Source organism: Falco rusticolus, chromosome 6 (genome assembly GCF_015220075.1).
Source record: "Falco rusticolus isolate bFalRus1 chromosome 6, bFalRus1.pri, whole genome shotgun sequence".
Lineage (NCBI taxonomy): Eukaryota > Metazoa > Chordata > Aves > Falconiformes > Falconidae > Falco > Falco rusticolus.
This window is the reverse complement of record NC_051192.1, coordinates 41,905,335-41,922,719: the sequence shown is the minus strand read 5'-3', so window position 1 is coordinate 41,922,719 and position 17,385 is coordinate 41,905,335. Positions and strand designations below refer to the sequence as shown.

The 17,385-nt window shown below is 41.3% G+C and overlaps 1 protein-coding gene across 5 annotated transcripts in view; it reads left to right on the top strand.

Moving 5' to 3' along the window:
- The window catches only part of TULP4 (TUB like protein 4), a 177,792-nt gene that overhangs the window by 6,270 nt on the left and 154,137 nt on the right, over positions 1 to 17,385 (top strand). The window contains exon 1 of one of the 5 annotated variants that reach the window (XM_037391555.1): positions 10,201 to 10,265. The exons of 1 other annotated variant lie outside the window; for it this stretch is intronic. The gene's annotated coding sequence lies outside the window, so the exon portion shown is untranslated. Of the gene's footprint in view, positions 1 to 10,200; positions 10,266 to 10,325; positions 10,397 to 10,837; positions 11,359 to 17,385 lie in introns of those variants that run through there. 3 more of the 5 variants (XM_037391552.1, XM_037391554.1, XM_037391557.1) reach the window with 3 other exon arrangements.

Below are 17,385 nucleotides of genomic sequence, written 5' to 3'. Positions count from 1 at the left end.
CACCATGCCCTATGTAGGTATTCCAGAAGCTAGAGATTCAGCAGTGATGAGGAACCCTGGAATAATAGTAGCCTTCTGTATCATCAACCAGCTTGAAATTAAGATAGGAAGGAAAAATCTCTTCAGCTGTAATATGAAGCATGCTCCCTGCATTTGATTTTGCTTTTGGTCTAAACTGAGGCTAATTTTCTCTTTTAATTTTGGGAAATTTATAAAGTCAGTATAGCACTTAAAAGAGGCCTTGTTTCTTGAGGAATGTTTGAAATTGATATTTTCAAGCACAGCCATGGTGAGGTCAGTGTGATACGGGACTGTGACAGCTTTTTGCTGCTGGCCGGGTTGCCATTTGGGCGAAGACAGCTGCCAACAATGTTTGAGAGAAGCAGAAGAGTAGGGATGAGGAGTGGGCAAAGCTAAGCATCTGAACAAATCTCTCTAGAGGACCAGGGAACCTAAAGCCTTGGAACTAGTAAACATTTCCCCTTTTGGCTTTGAGTAGCTTTTTGGTTTTTTGTAAGCCATTTCTGCCTGTTTAGCGTGGTGTGTGACAGCAGGAGCCAGAAGGAAATGTTGGGAGTGGGAAGAAGGGATTCTAAGGGTGTATGTGTTTCAGAAGGTGGTTCCTAAAGTTGCTTGCTACAAGTATGAAAAACTAGACCAAGCTGAAACTGCCTTTTCAATATGCAGGGTTATTTTAGCTCATTTATTTTTTTAAAATGTACTACAAAACAAAAGGAACTGTGAAGGTGCTGGGAAGAACTGTTATTGTTTGAATTGCTAACTACAAGAAGCAACCAGCTATGCTTCTCAATTTGAAACAAGGATGGGGGGGCCTTCACATAGTGCATTTTTTCATTATCATCATATTTACATGACGATTATAACCAAAGCAAGTCATAGAAACAAAGAGAGGAGACTGATATAAATGGCCTAAGTTTAAGACTAGTGGTCAGACATTGGCAACACTTCGTCAGTGAGACTAATCACTTGTGCCAATATTTTAGTTTCTACTAGTCAGGAGACTTGCCTCGGGACATCTTGGGGGAAAAAACAAAATTGGGTCTGCTGGAAACTTGTCGTTCTTGGGTCAAGGGAATGTCAAAGTCTGGATTTTTCAGTCTCAAAACCTGCTACACTCAGACACGACAGGTACTTTTCTCCTTTGCCCTAGCACCCAGTATGTAATGATGGCAGTCATGCAAATTTGTATGCCTGTGACAACACAAAGTAGTGTAATAATGAAATATAATGTACAATTGAAAGGGTGATGTACAGATTTAATTATCTTCTCTTAAAAATACAAGAATAAAAACACGTATGAGAATAACTTATGTGTGCACCAGTAAGTACTGAATGCAATTTATTCTAAGTATAATCTCTGGTGCCAAGTGATTGATCTTTTTTAATGAAGCAGGCATTTAAATATACGTAAATTGTGTAACAAGTGTTGAGAACACAGACAAAACACCAACTCATTAGTTCAAATTTCTTCCAGACGTTGGTAAGAAAATAATTAAAAAGTAACAAATATACAAAGCAAATATTAGCAAAACAATTAATGTTTATTCATGCAAATGTGAGCTTATTACCAAGTGCAGTAAACTTACTACTTGGATTTTTTTCTGCTAGCTTTCAAGACGTGATCATATGGGATACTAAGCACTACATTTAACAGTAATTTTTTTACTTTTGCCTTACTACTAGAGCTGTGAAAATTAGTTCTCACTGAGAAGGGAAGATGTTAACAGCATTATTTTGTTGAGACTATGTCACCACTTAAAGAATAGTTCACCTTTAAGTTAACTAGTGTGATCTAGTAGAGAAGTGAAAAGCCTGGCATTGCTCTATGTTCTCAAGCAGGTATCTTTCGTGTGTCCTAATGTAGTTTTCCCCATCTGTAAAATAGGGATAAGGGTAATATTTTTCTGCTACTCCTACTAAGCAGGACTGCGGCCTTGCTTTGTTTTCTGTCTATGCAAAATGCACAATAGAAGTCTGTCCTGCTCTCTGTTCCTATTGAAGTATCCTCTAGTAAAAGTAAATGTTGGGGTACTTCATAACATACATAGGAAAATATGCATTCAATTGTAGGAGATCTTACTATGCTAGTATGTTAGCTTACATACATGCATATTAAATGCTGCTGTTGATTAAAGAGTTTTAGGTCTTCGTAGCATCACATCCTGGCCTAACCACAGTTCTGAGTGACAGGATAGGAATATTCTCTGTGTTTGTGTGTGTGTATTTGTATGTACATGAATACACACACAAAAATAACTGTATGTCTTTCTGTGTGTGCATATATATGTATATACAGTGTGTATATATAGTAATTGCAGCTACAGTATGCTTATCTCAAGGGAGAAAGGTGCCCTTCCTTGCCTGACAATATTTATTACAATTTAGAGAGGAATGGGATGCTTTTGCTGTACTTGCACTGAGTAGCATCACTGTAAGCCTCAAGCAGGTGGTGGGGTTCTCAAGGGGGAACAAACATAGGAAACTAGGGTGCTAATAAGGATGACCAGACCTTTCACATCTGGAATTTATTTTGTGTACTTCTGAAATGGGTTAAAATGATCAGTGAGATCCCCAATCAGGCATTCATGTCAGTAAGTTGGGTTTTTTTTCTTTGCACATAGGGCCGCTTTTTACCACTGTATCGTATTTTTCTGAAACCATAAAAAATGTGAGAAACAATTGGTATATTCATCATATTCTTGCTGTGTATTTTCCTACTATTAAATCTAGATTGAAATTATTTTTTCCAGTGGAGCAAAAGACCTTAAATATTTGATCGTGTTCCTTTATAGGCCTACCCACAGCAAACACAGGTATCTTGCTGCAATTATGTTATTTTTTAAGAATTAACATTCGATTTTGCAACAGTCTTAGTATTTGTTGTGTTTCCTACTATGGAGGGTGATAGTACAAAGGATACTTACTTGGGACTCGCTGATAAACTGTTAGAATTCTGGTGCTTAAGACCTGGAATATTTTGATGGCTTTTCTCTTATTCTTTCATATTTTTCAAGAACTCTCTCGTTTTTTTATTTGAATGTTGTCTCCATTGAATTTTGCAAAAAAAAATGATGGCTTAAGTTCTGCTGTGCTGTCCTTTTACTTGAACTGCTCATGAAACTATACTTTGAAATGATAAGAGGTTTTGAAGAATACATGTATATGGCATGGGTCTCTGTAGATTTAAGCCAAAAAAGATACTAATTTATATTTCAGCTGTTAAAGCGCTTGTCTGAAAAGCCTAGGGACCTTGGAAGAATTTCCACCAGCTGCTATTTATTTTAATATTCTAATGTGTGCTTTGCTGAGAAAGTTATATTAATTGCTTTTTTATATTGTGGACATATTCAGAGGTCTCGCTTTGAACTAGGGTTTCACAATGCTGAACTTACAAAATGCTTAAGAAGGGGGCGTAACCTGATGTAGCAAATGAAATAGGCAAAGATTGACTGTGCATGTTTAATAGAGTAAAATATAGATAGAATCATGACTGTTTCTCCTGGCCCTTCTCTGTACCCATTTCAAGTTTAATTTACCTTTCTTCAACGTAATTGATCACAACTGTATGCAGAATTCTAGGTGAAGTCTTCCCAATACCAATGCAATAGCATTTATATTCCAGATCTGTCCTGGGAATCCTGGGAGTATTAGCCTCTTTCATGATCTCATCAGATTGACGCCTTATGGATATTCAGTTCCTGACAGGCAGATACAGGTTTTCCTCATCCTCTCCTTTCAGTAGATGCCTTCAGTTTAAAATGAACATTTGTAAGGCCTTCAGTTCATGATTTTGAACTTTGTACTATCATATTTCATCCCACTTTTTTTTTATTAGTCTGCTTCTGTTGGTCATCCATTCTTTTCAGATTATTTTTTTTTGTGGTTTGTTCTAGGCTATGTTGTTGATTCAGGTTTGTGTCATCAGCAAATTTTAATAGCATACTCATGTTTTAAATATTTCTGTTAGTTGACCTTAGAACAAAAAGGTCAGTATCATGACTGATTGTTCAGGGACTCCATTTATAGTATCTCCTAAGGCTGTTTTCTTTGGAGCACCATCCATTGCCGTCCTTATTAGTTCCCATCGCCTGCCCTCTGTACTAATCCTCATCTCTTCAGTTTTATTAATATCTTGTGTGGCATCATTTGAAATACTAAGTGAAGTTCAAAAAAACCAAACCCACACGAATATATTTCCCTTCTTTAGCACATCAGTTTTCTGACAAAGAAAAAAAATGCAAAAGTTGCATTTCTATTCAACTTTGTGTATATTGTCCCATTTTCCCATTTATCAAAGTGGGTTTGTTCTTATCTACAAAATGTTTGTCAAGTTCTTATGTACCACTCACACCAGATGGGTAAATCTGAGCTTGCCCTTACTGTTCTTTCTTGAGTACAGGTACAACGTCTTCTCTTACATGTGCTAAGGTTGGCAGACTTCATTAAAAAAAAAATTGTTGTCACTTTTAATGTGTCAGTTCTTTTAGTATCCTGAGATGATATCTTGTTTTCCCTGTTCAGGTTACATTAAGCTCCTTGAAGAAGCCGGGGGGGGGTGGGGGGGTGGGTGCGGAATATATGTCGAAAGTTGGAGCTGCTTCCACAAGAAAAATTAGGCAGGAGGAAGCTGGAGTGAACAGCCAGTCAAGTGGAGGGTTTGGTTACTCATCCATCAGCCTGGCTATTCTTCTCAGTTGCTGAGGAAATCCTTGCTCTTTTTGGGTAATCTGCTCAGGCAAGCTGACTTGTTTCTCTTTTTCTGATGTGTTCCTCTGTAGTAGAGGAAAATTACAAGATTAGGTCCATCAAAAGGAAAATGCCTTTTGGAATCAGTTGAGCATATAAAGCTAGCAAAAATGAGTTAAGTTTGTGTGTGGAAAAAGTACGAGTGAATAATGAGCACACGAAAAAAGTGAGCAGGTTTGCATGCAAAACCCTCAAATGCATTAAAAATGGGATAGTTATCCACGTTGGCAATCCAGACAGAGGTGAAGAAAGAAGATAGAATAACAGAGGCATCTACAAGAACAGTTTTCCTCTTGTGAAAAATACACTTAAGTACCTATGCTAGTTTAGGTCCTGTGAGGTAGTGTTCTGCAAGGTGAACTGTTCATGTCCTTTATTTTACAACACATAAAGACAATTAGCATTTTTTTTTCCTATTTATTTTAATTTAGGGTATTTTGGTATTTCTCAGCTTTCCTTTCTTTGCTGAAGGACTGAGAAACTGGAGTGAAATCATGACATACCTTAATCTGATTTTCAGGCTTCTTGGTTGTGTAGCTGATGTGGTTGAATTGGGAGCCCTTTAAGATCTTTACTTGATTATTTTTGTTGTTATATTTACTTTTAACAGCTTGTAATGGAAATAAACTGCACTAAAAGGCTACATTTCGGTGCCTGCATACTGATGGACTTGGGGTTCAAAAGAAATCTGTATTTGCTCAACACAGCTGAAATCCCTATGGCTAGGAGGGGTAGGGACATTTGAAGAAATCCATCCAGTGCTGTCAGCCACAGACATTTCAGATGGGCAACTGCAACTGGAGAATTTTGTCTTCTTGAAACCTGTAAATATTAATGGACACATGGGTGTTTGGTCCATGTTTCTAAGAAATTCATACCAAAATCTTACCCTGAGCTCATACAGCCTTCTACATCCATTCTACTAAATATCAGTAATTCCAACTCGGGAGTTGTAAAGCAGCAATACTGATGCAGTCTTCTGAAAATTTACTGGCCAGCAGCAAAAAAAGGCAGTCACTGTCTGATGGGGGCAGCCCTTGTAGGTGATCAGAGCAATGACAGGTGTGAGCAGGATTTCCCTTTATATCTCTGTTCTAGACTGAAATGGAATGAAATAATTTTTTCTGTTGGCAGTTTTAAATGATGTATTTTTCAGAAAGTCAGGACAGACTTTCAGTGCAGAGACCTCAGTCCTGCAAATACTTAGGCATATTAGTTTGTTGAACTCAAAGTTATTGATATGTTTTTATGGCAATAAGGCTTGAGTGGGGATTTAACAGCATGCCTGTGTTGAACTCGTTTTGCTTACTTGCTAATGATTACACCTGAACGATGCAAGAACTATTATTTTTTTTATAGAATTAGGCCACTTTTCCCTTGGGTAACTCTTGAACTGTTTTTTGTTTTTCCTTTTTCCTACCCCAGTTATCTGGACTTACTAGATCTGCAGTTTTAAATTAAACTGTCTTTAAGATGAGATTAATTATGAAGAGCTGCATCCCCAAAAGATATTTTAAAAAGCACTTTGAGTTAAGCTAAGGCATTCAAAAGAATCTTAGTAATAATGGTTACACTTGATTTTTCAGGTGTGCTTTCCTTTTTTCATAGAGCATATGGGACACCTCTAGAAAGTTATTGTGTTATTTAAAAAAAAAACACCCTTGACTTCACATGTAAAGAATATATAGAGAACTATCATCTCACCCAGTTCTGGGAATATAATGCCTTCAGAAATCAGAGTTTTGTTCTTTGCAGTACTAATGTTGCTTGCATTTGGAAGGCAACCAAGGCCTGTGCTTTGCTTCCCGGCCCAACATGCCCAAGTTGTACAAATGAGCATGAACAGAGTGTGCTTGTGAATTGGGAAGACATCATGAAAAGTGAAATGACATGGGGGAAAAAAATTGTCTGCAGTGAAAACATTTTGTGTGAGAGAGTATGAATATTTCACCTGAAGAGAAAAAAAATGCGATGTTCTGGTTGGGCAGACTAAGGAAGGTCAGTTGAAGTTGTGTCCTTGTGTTTTCTTTTTGAAATAAAAAAAACTGACATTCAAAAAAGTTCATGTAGCTGCTCGTAGGCAAGTGGGTTTTATTATTTGCCTTCATTGAATGGTGATTGCTAGTTATTTTAAAGGTGTCCAAATTAAAAAAAAAAAAAGAGAGAGAGAGAGAAAGAAAAAGACGGTATTATGAGAAAATCTTCCTGGAAAAGAGGCCAGCCTTTGTTTTCTTAGGGGATTGTGAATATGGGATTAATGATTTATAGCAGGGGTCCTCAAACTATGGCCCCCCAGGGTCCTCAATCCGGCCCTGGTATTTACAGACCCCCCACCCCACCCCCCCAGCCGGGGGTTGGGGGGGAACCAAGCAGCCGCAGATGACTGCCTGCCACTGCATCCGCGTGCCGGACCCCTGGTTTATAGGAATGGCCAGATACTGGAGTAGCTACTCACTCTAACAGCTGGGTAAGGTTTAAAAGCATAGGCCTGGTCATAACTGAAATGAATGGAGTGGAGTTCTGTCTGAAAAGGCATGTTTCTTACTGTCTTTGACCTTACATTCACAATATTCCAACAGTAAAAATGAATTTACAAACTGTTCTGTACAGTTTCTTGACTGATCTTTTATTATCCAGTCAAGTTGGCTAGGTAACTCAGCTTTTCTTTAGATCAGTAATACCCAGAAGTGAGTAGAAACATAGCTTTTAAAAAAAATCTGTGGTTTTTAGCTTCATAATAAAATTAACAATGTTGCCTAATATGATTTTGATAACACAATTTTAGGTTAATGTCTCTATTCATTTGTACTGCTGAAGTTGCATGAAAAGTTGCAGTTGGACTACTGAAACGTTTATGCTGTTAGCTCCATAATATAATGAACTGGTGCTTTAAGTCAAGGGATGTCTTCCTCCAGCTCCTCGAAGGGATGGAGTAGACTAGTGAAGGAAAAGGTTGTCTCTCCACTTTGAGTTTTCTGTGTTTTGTACATATCTTTAAAAAATAATTTGAAGTGTGAATTAAGTGAGTTTTTAAACGCTTAATTATCCTACCAATCTATCTTTAGTCATGGAAAAAGTTCAAAATAGTAGTTGCGCAAAAAATGATGCAATACAGTAGTGGTATTTTCCTCAGTGTGATCTGCCTTTGCATTTATAGAGCAGCAGTGTCCTGTTGGCAAATTAAAAGAGCATGTGTTATTGCTATAAATAATAGAAATGTTGACTTCTCTTTTCACTTTGGAAGCTGAGACCTTGTCTTAACTGCAGGGACACTTCTGGGTTTGAATCACTCAGATTATGGACTTGATTTGAGATTGCTGTGGCTCCCCTTCTGCATGTGGGTGAACGCTGTAGTTCATCCTTGACGTGGAATCAGGTCTTGCTGGATTCACATGTGCAGATGAAAAAGGTGGGGAATTGCCTCTCTGTTGCAAGGTTTAAACACAGTCTGGTTCTAGTCCCTGGGACTCTTGTGCATCTGTGTGAATTATTACTTTTTTTAATAAATGTGTTGTGTTGATAGACTAAAGCTAGAGCAACGAGCGACAATAAGCGTTCATCTTCCTGTGTATTTTTCTTCAGTCCTCAACACGTAGTAGGGTGCAGAATGGGTAGGACCTCCTGCAAGGAATTACTCAAAGTCACGATCGTAGTTTGTAGAGGCTGGCAAACAACTACCAGACATAGTTTTCTCTTGCGATGATGAACCCAGCTACAGACAGCTTCTAGTACAGCTGAGAGAAGAGACTAGTAGGCAATACTGTTATACTGTGGTTAGGGTGGCAGGGGTGGAGAGGGCAGGATTACAAAGGGGGTTAAAGCTGAAGCAGTGTTTTGGAAACCCCTCTGTGATGTTTTTTGCGTGAGTACCTAGACTTAATTTTTATGATGGCCTGTTCATTCAGAATTGAGCTAAGGCACAGATGGGTTAAGTTAAACAAAAGAATTGAGTGATGCAGTGGTTTTAACTGTTTCAGCCCCTCAAAATCTTCTACTGAAGAAGTAATCCCAGTATGGGACTACTTTGGAGTAATGTAAGCCTACCAATAAAGGGGTTGTGGTGGTGGTGGCTGTCTTTTGTAGCCATCCAGAAGGTAATTTGGGTACCCTGGTCTTCTGTGCTTACCAGTTGATAACTACTGTAACGCACCCCAAAATGGAGCCCTAACTCCCTGGTAACTTTTTATTGCATTTCAACTATAGGGCTGTTACTCTACCTTTAAGAGATGCCCGAGGTTTTAGCCTGTGCAGTGCAACTGAAAATTTTTAATAAAACCCCAACTTTTTTCTAAATAGGTATTATATTGACAGATGAAATCTACACCTAGCTCTAACATGTTATCTCAGGCTTCAGTCTTCCAGGTTTTCACAGACCTAGCTGATTCTCTGGCAGAAAGTTTGGCCCCTTCTTGCTATAGGTCGTAAGAGAAAATCCTTATGGAGCTTTGGGGAATAGTGTGAAAAATATTTACCTTTTTAGTTTCTGAAATGGGCAGTAGGTTTTGATTACTGAAGGCAGCATGGGATTGGGCCTTTTCACTTCCCACTCCCCAGGCACTGTTCTTCAGGTGGCTTTTTAGAGCGGATAGTTACAGTTTGTTCCTGGTTTCCTTAAACTATGAAGTGCTCTGCACTTTGCATGTTTAGGCATTTTTGTTGCTTCTTTCTGAAGAAGGGGAATGTGCACTGGATATAATATCAGAATGCATCTGCAGTTTGTTTGCAACACAAATCCCTTTTTACTGAGGCTCCCCCAGGCCTTGCAGTGCCGAAAACTCTGGATTGTCCTGAACGTGGCGGGTTTGAAGCCAGAGGCATTCTCTCCCGTAAGGCACCCCTGGACGCGCTACCATAAGCATTATTTTCTGGGAGCAAAGACTACGCTTAGCGAGGGGCACTAGTCAACACAGCTGACTTTCACTCGCCGTGGCTTTTGGTTTAAAATGCGGGACCACAGCGGCGCCGGCAGCCGCGCTGTCTGGGGGGCGGGGGGCGGCGGGCGGCGGTCCCGTGCCCCGGCCCCGCTCCCTCCCCGCGGGCCGCGGCGGGGAGCACTCGGCTGCCAGGGCTTCGCTGCCAGGTAACTCCGCCGCCATGCGCAGCCGCCGCTGTCCCTAACGCAGCTGCGGCTTCTTTCTCAGAGGGAAGTGAGGGGCTGAGGGAGGACGGGGACGCGCTGGCGGCAGCCTTGCCTCCCCCCGCTCCGGCTGTCTCCCCTTGTCAAACAAGCTGTTATCACGTCGCGTTACAGTGTCGCGCCGTCATGGCGCCGGCGGGACCCCACGAACGGTCCGTGGCCTTGCAGGGGGCGCCGGGGGCTGCCCGCGGCTCCGCGGGGGAGGGTTTGGGGCTGCCGCTCCCGCCCCCCGGCCCGGCCGAGCGGCCCCGGCGCTGCGGGAGAGCAGGCGGGGGCGGAGCGGGCCGGGGAAGTGTGGCGGTCACGTGGCGGGGGTCACGTGGCGGGGGAGTCGGGCCCAGCCGCCGCCGCTCCGGTAGCGGTGAGAGAGGGAGCCGGGAGGGCGGGCGGGGAGGGAGGGGGAGGCGCGCGGGGCCGGGGCGGGCGCGGGGAGGGAGCCCGGGGGTGCGAGCGGCCGCCGCCGGCTCCGCCGCCGCGCCGCGCCCCGCCGAGGTGAGTGCGGGGGGGAGGGGGCGATGCGCGGGGCAGGGCCGCAGGGCGGGGGCGCCGCCGGGGGCGGGATGGCGCGGGCGGCTGCGGGGCTGTTTTCCTTCCGTGCCGGCAGGGCGGCCCGTTTTTTTGGTTTTTTTTTTGGGGGGCGGGGGGGGTGGTCGGTGGTGTGGTGGTGTCCCGGGGCGCCGCCGGGACTCGCGCATCCGCTGTGTGCCGCGCTCCGCGTTCGCCGTGTGGCGCTCCCCCGCGCGCCGGAGGGGCACCGGGCGGGCCGGGCACCGGGCGGGCCGGGCACCGGCCGCGGCTGGCGCCGTTCCTGCCGTCGCGGGCACGGCGGGCGGGAGCCTGGCGTCTGGCCCCGGCCCCGCGCCTTCCCGCGGAGCTGCGGCTCCGGGCGGTGTGGCTGGGGGGTCCCCGCCCTCCCCCGGGGGCTGCCGCTCCGCCTCGCCGGGTGGCCGGGGGCCGGCGGGAGCCCGGGGCGGCGGCGGCTCCGGCATCACCCGTGCCTCTCCGCGCGGTCGCGCCGCCGTGCTCAAAATGTTGTTTCTTTTTTTTTTTTTTTTTTTTTTTTTTCCCTTTGCATCGCCCCCGCCTTTCCGGGAGCGGGGAGCTGGGACATTTGCCCCGCGATAGGGTGACATTCTCGAGCGGGTGCAACTCCCTCGCGTTCTTTTGTGTCGTGCCCTCGCATCGCGCCTTGCGATACGTGCCCGCGTGCGGGCGTGTTCAGCACCGCGCCTTCCTCTGGGTTTCCCAAAAAGTGCAGGAATCGTTCACCCCATTCCCTGCTGAAATTTGACTTAAACGTGACAACGGCTGTGGGGTCGGATCAGAGGTGCGCCTCGTGCAGAGGCCGGGTTCTGCGCGTGGCGTGGCGGGTGGCGGATGCTCGGGAACGCCGTGACCACCGGGTGCCGTGCTGCGACGCCCTGGGAAGCCGGCCAGACCGCCAGCGATCTGAGGTTAAAGGACTTCCCAAGTCACATCTGACAGTTTAGGACTTAAGAGCCCTTTTTCTTCCCATGGCTTAGATACACGTCTTTTCAAAAAAGAATGATACAAAGGCCTCTTAATAGAAAAGTTTTTTCTCTGCCTTCTTCAAAAAAATGCAATTGTGCTTATATTATTGTCATAGGCAATTTCATTTTGCCAGGATGAAATTTGCCTGTCCCAAATATTACTGATTTGTGAGCAATGTACTGTGTTTTCAATAGGTGAGGGGTATTGGTAATGGATATTTTCTGTGCATACAGCAGCTGTAAATAACAAAATTGGGTTTTAATGTCTGTTTTCACAGGTCATTTGCAAAATTTAAGTCTTAAAACCTAAAATAGCTTTTAACAAAATGCAGGATAATAAGAACTTGGTCAAAATAGCAAGTGTTGTACTGTAATACGATATTGACAGCTTTGAAGAGGCTTATATGAATAAGAACCATGATAATTTAACTATTTCTATTTAAGTTTAAAGAATGAAGTTGTACAAAAAGAAGAGGTTTATTAATAGAACCAATTTCTCATTACATCAAGATTTCTGGTAAATTTTTCTCAGCAATACCATCGTAAATTTTTCTGTAGTAGCAAAATCATGGTGATCCCTAGGGATGCTAGCTATCAGCTTGATCTTGCAATCCTAGTTTATAAAATAGCTTCATGCCGGGAGCTCCTAACCTGATTGCTCTTATAAGGAACATTTGCACGAGTGGGCCCCGTTTTTCACAGGCGTTGTGACTGTTAGAAAAAATAGAACTATTTCAGAAAACTACATATCCCCCCACGCCTCCGTTGGAATTTTATAAGAAGGTCATTACCAGATTCTTGGGGGCTGAAAGGGGGTAGTGGGTTGGGGTGTGTGTGTGTATATATATTAAAAGATTAAAAATAGCTTAGAAAAGTGACAGCTATAACTGTTGTGAATGACTTCCATGGAAAGATGATAATTTTTTTAAAATTTTTATTTGTACATCACATCACTGCTTCTAACAACAAGACTGGAATTTGGTCTCACCTAATCAAAGATGTTTATTCTAAAACCCTTAGTATATTTCACTGTACTATAAAAACCCTACTCACTTTGAGTTACACTGAGCCCATGATGGACAGTTTATTCAATATATTTCCTTCATTAAGTTGATTAGTAGATTTCAATGGTTCTATTGTGAGCTTACACCAAAAAAGCTGTTGCAGCGCAACTTTTCTTAGCTCATTGAGTCATTTTTATTGCAAGAAATGGTTGCTTCAGCTAAACTTTCAAACAAAATTAGTTTTGTTTGAGACTAGCCTCTAGAAAAAGTTGTACTCATTTTATGTAATTTTTAAGTATATTTATAATACACAGCTTTTAGAAGTACTTTTCATCAGTAGGTTTCAAAGCACCTTGCAAAAGAATTCAGTGTAATTATTCTCTCCTTATCTAAGGGTAATTATTCTCATCTTATCTGGTGCTCATAAAGAGATCATTGTCTGCCTGTGATCACTGTAAGAAACTTTCTAAGAAGGTCTAACAATAAAATCAGATTTTTGATTTAATTTTCTTCTACAATGAAACCCACAAACTCACCTTTCTGTTTTGTACAGTTTTTCTGTTGCAGCATTTTTATGTCATTAATGATGCCTGAGGTTGTTTATTGATTTACCATCCATACCAAGGTTGGAAGTCTGCGCTTTAAGTAGGACAGATGTCTCTTATTGGTGTCAGAAGAGACCTTGCTGAAGGCTTAACCAAATTCACTGATGAGTTAGAGAACGATTCAGAACAGTTTCTGTTAAGGTCGTCAGAGTAGTAATGGTGCATGTCTGGGTCAGTTACTGCGGAGCTTGACTGCTAAGGGAGTTTGTACTGATGTCTCTTGATATTTAACAGGGGAAAAAAAGTGTGTTTGTATGCAGAGCTGCTATAAATGGTATGGAATCTCGCATTTCATTTTTCTGAGTGGAACTGGTGGTTCCAATCACCTTTGGTGTCCCATTTTTGTAACGTGTCTGGTAGCAGAACACTGATGTTAGAGGTGTGAAGTACCCACCCTTAAATTGTTGTTTTCCAACCACCTCTGTCAGTTGGGGTTTGCAGATGATGATCACTAATCATAATATTGGTAAATTTTAATAGCTTAGTTTAAGACTTGAGGTCTTCTACTGGGTTGGTATTTTGTAAAATAGGACAGAACACCATGTATTTTGTTTTCAATTCAAGACAATACGTTAAAGCATTGTCATTTAGAGATAAAATACAAGTTAGGAAATGTATGTAATGGAAGGATTACAATTTGGGAGCCATGCAGTATACTATATACTAAATAGTATGGGACCTGTATTCCCACATAGTGTAATGATGTTGAGAAACATGAGCTCGTATAACTTAGATCTTAGTCGTAAACCTTTTATTAAAGGGGATGAAGGCTTACCTACTGTAATGAAATGTTTGCCAGCAGTCTTGCAGGAGTAGTCAGTGATTTCAGTTGACTCTCTGTAGAAGCAATGCCTGCTTGTTCCAGGCTAGCATCTGGACTTCAGTTAGATCTATGTGGATCCCGATTATTTGGAAGAAAGGTTCGGGAGGAAATGTTCTGAGATGACCAGTTTCAAAAAGAAGTTTTTCTGCCTATTTCTGTGTTCGTTGTTTTTGTGTGACTTTTTGTTTTGATCCATGCTTTTGTATTTGATCCGTTATTTCTGTGTTGTGTGATTTTAAACTAATGCCTTTGTTTACATCGATTTACAGTACTTAAAACTTTAGTATCTTTTAAATGGTCTGTGATAGGAATTTTGGTTTGTGCTTATACCCATGAAAGACCTTAGTATTCCTCAGCTGCACATCTTATCCATGATAGCTGTAATATATCCAGGCTGGCCTGGAGAACCTCCCACTGGAAAGCTGGGCTGTTTGTGTAGCGTGGAAGTCCTGAATCATTTGATTGTTGCTTTCTGCATAGTTTCAGAGCTAGAAGGCCCAGCTGGTAGTCATACACTTTCCTAGTACCCTGGGTTTGAATAGTCTCCCAACATCCTTGCCTGCTGTGAAGTATTCCTCAAAGCACGAGTGTGAAGATTAATTCTCCCATTAGAATATAAAGATCTAGCATTTCTCAGAACTAATATCAATCCATCCTATCAGTTCTTCCTCTGCTTTGTACATGCAATGGAATAGATTGCTCTCCTTTGAAGACACTCTTCTCATCAAATATTTGTTGAAGCAAATCTCTTGCAGCTAAACTAATTTCTAAATAAAATCATACATCTCTTGTTTCATTAGTTTGAAGAATAATTGCAAGGTAAATTTTGGAAGAAGGCCAAACCCATTCACATAGCCATTCAAAGAAAATTACTGCAAATACTTCACCAGTGGTACCTGGCACCATTTAAGCAGATGAAAGACATAGAAAGGAGCCAGAAATGTTGCACACAATATGAAAAAAGATAATCTCTGTGTATTAGGAATGCAATAGAAGAGCAGTGTTTTTAAAGATAAGTAGCAAATAAAGTTACTGCGAAAAACAAAGGTTGGCTGTCTGCGGTAATTGTGATGGATCACAGTCCACAGGAGGCTTCTTTAGTTGGAGAAAGACAACACCTAACAAAATTCTTGAATTGTTAGAGGGAGAGAGTGGTCTCACTTTTATCCTGTTCTGGGTGCTGTATTTAGTATAGTGGGAACCCTGGTTTGCTGAGCAGCCAGGCATTACTAGCAGTGTTATTGTTGCCTGGGCTTGATAAGGAACAGATCTCCTTATTCTAATGGCATGGTGGAATGATTCCAGGAAATCCTTTCAGTTGTAAATAACTGAAAAATGAAACAAAACCCCAAAGATCTACCTGTCTAAAATCTGAATAAAATATACAAAAGGGAGATTGACTAACACAAATCCTGTCTTGGAGATCATACAGCCTGTAGATAATAGTTAATGTTCTATAAAAATATCAGAAATGTTACTCATAAAGCTATTTTAAGTGTTAAATAAAACTTGAAAGGGGGAGCGATTTCAGCTAAGGGAGAAGGAGCGAGGGTTATATATTCGTGGTGTCTTCCCCAGCTCTCGTGAGTGATGCAAGTATGTTAAGAACTGTTACTATATAAATATCTTGGCTGCCATACAAGTGCCCTACATAGTGTTTGGAAAGGAGGGAATTGAACAGTGTAGGTGTTGAACTAGCTTTGGATATTTTACCTGCCTTTTCCCAGGCACAAAACCGCAGACCTAAGGATGATCTATCAGCTCAGACCAAAGGTGTTTCTACATCGGTATCTTGTTTTTAACGGTGAATGATAGCAGATGCCTAAGGGAGAATATCATAGGGTGTGCAAATAGCTGAACTTCTGAAGAGAAGTATCGCTGGCTTCTAACAGGATGCAGTTTAGGAGTCTCTGGGCAGATGATTTGGTATTTAATAATATGGTTTTTAACAGTTGTGGTGAATTTATGCAATCTCTTTTTGAACACTTGATAGCTGTAGCATCTGCGGCATCCTGTGACATAAGAATAATGGAAGTATAATTGTCAATTTTTAGTTAGGCTGTTGCCAGCTTAACAGTTACGATCCTCCACTCCTTTTGTTTTGCATGGTAAAAAATCCTGTTATTTTTAATTTGTGAAATTTGATACGAAACTTTTATAATTGAAGTTGAGTGCTTGAGGTGTACATATGGAATACCAGGCCTTTCTTACTGAGAAATATAAAAAAACTCTACATAAAATCTTCTCCATTTCAGTAATGTCCAGTTTGTTTACGCTTTGCATTTCTCTTAAAACAGAACCCTAGAACTGCTTATAGCCAGTTTTGCTCTTGGCAGTGTATCTTTTTGTGAAGACTGTGGTGTTCATCCCTGTATATGAATTGTGTCTGTAGAAACATGAGCATAAAAAGCTTGCTTTTGAAAAGTAATTGCCAAGTTTGTAATTGTTCATAAGAATGAAGAAAGTTTATATTGAGATTTTGTTGTGAAGTTTCTGTAGTTGAATAGCAGAGGACAGGTATTACGCTCATCTTTATCATATGTTTATCCAAAAGAAGATGTAAGGCATTCCTGAATAACGTGGAAGCAGAACAGTGTGTAAAGGAAATGGCTCTTTCCTACAGTCAATACCGGAACTTTCACTTCATCCGTAAAGAAACAGTGATATAAATCAAATGGGCTTGATTTGCCTTTCCAGACTTGGGTTACTCTGGAGACTGCTGAGGACGTTTCCAGTTTGGTATGGACTTATCCCTGGCATGGATTCCTCATCTTGAGTGGTAGGGTTTGTAGGCAGATCTTTAAAGATGTTTGATGCCTAAGGCAAAGGATCGTTTATGGGAATGTACATATATATATATGTATATATGTATGTATTTTTAATTTGTCAGAACAGAAAATGGGGCAGCAGCTCCTATTGTCTGGTAATTCTTTATGAATTTATTTAGGTGAAGCAATGAAAGTGGTTGAATTCTAGGAGAGAGATTTAAATAAATGTATTTGAATCTTAAAATGACATGGGAAGCTATGCAGTGAAAATCTGCTATCTTGCATGAATGACCAAGAGATAAAATTAAACCAGCTCATGTTACAGGTATGTGATTTGGAACCAAACCATTTGCAGTTTTTCTGAAGCGGAGATGAAGATGTGAAGGGGCTGGGGGGAGGTTAGGTTAGAGAGATGGGAGAAGGAATGTGGTTCTTTTGGAGATACCTCTAGTAAGCCCTATTATGAATTATAATAGACCAATATGAGCAATAGTTAGTCTCTCAACAACAAAAACTTCAGTGCACCAACAGGGTTATATTAAAAGCAAATGTATATCATAGGATTAAGTGATAAAGTCCTCTTCCTCTGAGTTACAGGTCTTACAGAGGTGGATTCCTTCCAGATTTTGACAGCCTGCTGAGGAGTCATTTGTTTTTCCTTTATACCAGTAGAATAACCCAAACATGTATGAAATCCAGTATACGTTATTTCCCAGTATTGCTGAGAGAATTTTTGAATTGGAAAGTCTGTTCACTGGACCTGTAATAAG